The sequence below is a fragment of the Lutra lutra genome, unplaced genomic scaffold, assembly GCF_902655055.1.
Source record: "Lutra lutra unplaced genomic scaffold, mLutLut1.2, whole genome shotgun sequence".
In the NCBI taxonomy this organism is placed as follows: Eukaryota; Metazoa; Chordata; class Mammalia; order Carnivora; family Mustelidae; genus Lutra; species Lutra lutra.
Genome location: NW_025923838.1, coordinates 791,179 through 795,347, shown reverse-complemented (window position 1 = coordinate 795,347; position 4,169 = coordinate 791,179).

Sequence of the window (4,169 nt, the reverse complement as noted above, 5' to 3'; positions counted from 1 at the left end):
TGCATTAGCCGTGACCATGGAAGCGTGAAAAATGTAGACAATTACAGAAGACATTGGGGGAAGTATAAAAATTCAAGGACTGAAGATGGCAATGTAAAGTTGCAATTAGCCCAATTTTATACTTTTTTTGGATGACATTTCACTAACATTCATAAACTTGCAAATAACACAATATAAATGCAAAATGAGTCTCCTGAATTTTTATTAAAAATTTGTAAATTTGTTATGGTAGTAGTTGTTTGAATTAGTTTAAAGCCATGAATTACTCTAATGATATACCAGACATTTTGAGTGGACTTTAAACAATGGTTTCTCTTTTTAAAATTTGGTGTGCAATACTTTACCACATATGCAAGACTTTTGGGAAAAGTTGATTCCATCCTCTATGCTATGGGTGGGAGAAGAAAATGGGACAAAATTACAATGGAGTGAAAAAGGGCCATACCTTACTCCTTACCTTTCCAGTAATCCCATAATTACCTGCTGCTAGAAAATCTCTGACCCACAGAAAAAAGTAATCACATTCTTTAAGAAAATGAATATAAAGAGTCTATGAGAGAGCAGATACAACCTCAAAGAATAAGAATTGGAGGCGACTAATGGGTTGTCCATAGAGCATCATTAAATTTGATGTTGTGTTCAACAAGTCATTAGTTTCGTGTAATACTCAGTGCTCACCACAACAAGTGCCATTACCTGATTACCCCATCTTTCCATGCCATTCCCTTCTGTAACCCACAGTTTGTTTTATGGCTCCAGGGTCTCTCATGGTTTGTCTCCCTCTCTGATTTCTTCTTATTGATGAATAAGATAATTAATTCAAGTAACAGTTATTGACAAATCTATATAGAAGATATTGGTCATTTTGTGGAGGTGCTGCAAAGTCTACTGTATGGTAGAAAAGCATGAAAAAATATAAACAAAATGTGAATATATTAATTTCAAAAACTAATTAATCAAACCAACCCCTTTTGTGATAGAAAATGATGGGGAAAGCATAGTAGACCATTCAGCAGGATAATCACAGAGAGCTTAAAGATATTTATTTTACTAAGAACTGAATGAGGAGGAGTTATATGAATGATAACCAGAGGAACTGCCCTCCTCTTAGGTGCGAATACAATTTCAAAGCCTCAAAAGAGAAAGAGCTGGGATATGATTTGTTAACTTGCTGTTGAAACCTCAGGACCTGAAAATATGGAGTACATGTTAAGTGTGAAATTAATAAATGATTACACATATTTTTACATTTGAAAAGAATAAATAAGGGAGAGTTTTGTTATTTGCAGAGGGCCACGTATATATTTGAGGAGGCTGGAAATCATAGGTGAATCTTGTGCTTCCTTGAGTTTTGTTATACTTTGCATTTCCATAAAGTACTGTTTATTAATTTGATCTACCAATGTGTCCTCAAGACTACAAGCAGTATTGTCTTATTGTTTTCCATTAAATATGACAATTAATTGCTAATTTTATAATAACCGATATTAAAATGCTTTACTTGAACTCTCAATGGACACAAAGGTGGAGAAGCCTTGACAAAAGAAGATGGAAACATATGGAACTAAACACTCATGCAGGAGGAAAAAACCAAAATTGGAGACAATCTGTTACATAGACTAAGAGCAATAATTATTTAAATGCATGTGATGACAAGAGGAAATTTGGAAAGAACCCAAATACATGGAAACTAAACAGCATCCTTCTAAAGAATGAATGGGTCAACCAGGAAATTAAAGAAGAATTGAAAAAATTTATGGAAACAAATGATAATGAAAACACAACGGTTCAGAATCTGTGGGACACAACAAAGGCAGTCCTGAGAGGAAAATATATAGCAGTACTAGCCTTTCTCAAGAAACAGGAAAGGTCTCAGGTACACAACCTAACCCTACACCTAAAGGAGCTGGAGAAAGAACAAGAAAGAAACCCTAAACCCAGCAGGAGAAGAGAAATCATAAAGATTAGAGCAGAAATCAATGAAATAGAAAGCAAAAAAAAAAAAAAAAAAAAAAAAAAAAAAAAAATAGAACAAATCAACAAAACTAGGAGCTGGTTCTTTGAAAGAATTAATAAGATTGATAAACCCGTGGCCAGACTTATCAAAAAGAAAAGAGAGGACCCAAATAAATAAAATCATGAATGAAAGAGGAGAGATCACAACGAACACCAAAGAAATACAGACAATTATAAGAACATACTATGAGCAACTCTACGCCAACAAATTTGACCATCTGGAAGAAATGGATGCATTCCTAGAGACATATAAACTACCACAACTGAACCAGGAAGAAATAGAAAGCCTGAACAGACCCATAACAAGTAAGGAGATTGAAACAGTCATCAAAAATCCCCAAACAAACAAAAGCCCAGGGCCAGATGGCATCCCGGGGGAATTCTACCAAACATTTAAAGAACTAATTCCTATTCTCCTGAAACTGTTCCAAAAAATAGAAATAGAAGGAAAACTTCCAAACTCATTTTATGAGGCCAGCATCACCTTGATCCCAAAACCAGACAAGGATCCCAACAAAAAAGAGAACTACAGACCAATATCCTTGATGAACACAGATGCAAAAATTCTCGCCAAAATACTAGCCAATAGGATTCAACAGTACATTAAAAGGATTATTCACCACGACCAAGTGGGATTTATTCCAGGGCTGCAAGGCTGGTTCAACATCCGCAAATCAATCAATGTGATACAACACATTAATAAAAGAAAGAACAAGAACCATATGATACTCTCCATAGATGCTGAAAAGCCATTTGACAAAGTACAGCATCCCTTCCTGAACAAAACTCTTCAAAGTTTAGGGATAGATGGCACATACCTCAATGTTAACAAAGCCATCTATGAAAAACCCACCGCAAATATCATTCTCAATAGAGAAAAACTGAAAGCTTTTCCGCTAAGGTCAGGAACACGGCAGGGATGTCCCTTATCACCACTGCTATTCAACATAGTACTAGAAGTCCTAGCCTCAGCAATCAGACAACAAAAGGAAATTAAAGGCATCCAAATCGGCAAAGAAGAAGTCAAACTATCACTCTTTGCAGATAATATGATACTATATGTGGAAAACCCAAAAGACTCCACTCCAAAACTGCTAGAACTTGAATTCAGTAAAGTGTCAGGATATAAAATCAATGCACAGAAATCAGTTGCATTTCTCTACACCAACAACAAGACAGAAGAAAGCGAAATTAAGGAGTCAATCCCATTTACAATTGCACCTAAAACAATAAGATACCTAGGAATAAACCTAACCAAAAAGACTAAGAATCTATATACAGAAAACTATAAAGTACTCATGAAAGAAATTGAGGAAGAAACAAAGAAATGGAAAAATTTTCCATGCTCCTGGATTGGAAGAATAAATATTGTGAAAATGTCTATGCAACCTAAAGCAATCTACACAGTTAATGCAATTCCTATCAAAGTACCATCCATTTTTTTTCAAAGAAATGGAACAAATCATCCTAAAATTTATATGGAACCAGAAAAGACCTCGAATAGCCAAAGCAATATTGAAAAAGAAAGCCAAAGTAGGTGGCATCACAATTCCGGACTTCAAGCTCTATTACAAAGCTGTCATCATCAAGACAGCATGGTACTGGCACAAAAACAGACACATAGATCAATGGAACAGAATAGAGAGCCCAGAAATGGACCCTCAACTCTATGGTCAACTCATCTTCGACAAAGCAGGAAAGAATGTCCAATGGAAAAAAGACAGCCTCTTCAATAAATGATGTTGGGAAAATTGGACAGCCTCATGCAGAAAAACGAAATTGGATCATTTCCTTACACCACACACGAAAATAGACTCAAAATGCATGAAGGATCTCAATGTGAGAAAGGAATCCATCAAAATCCTTGAGGAGAACACAGGCAACGACCTCTTCGACCTCAGCCACAGCAACATCTTCCTAGGAACATCGCCAAAAGCAAGGGAAACAAGGGCAAAAATAAACTTTTGGGATTTTATCAAGATCAAAAGCTTTTGCACAGCAAAGGAAACAGTTAACAAAACCAAAAGACAACTGACAGAATGGGAGAAGATATTTGCAAATGACATATCAGATAAAGGGCTAGTGTCCAAAATCTACAAAGAACATAGCAAACTCAACACCCAAAGAACAAATAATCCAATCAAGAAATGGGC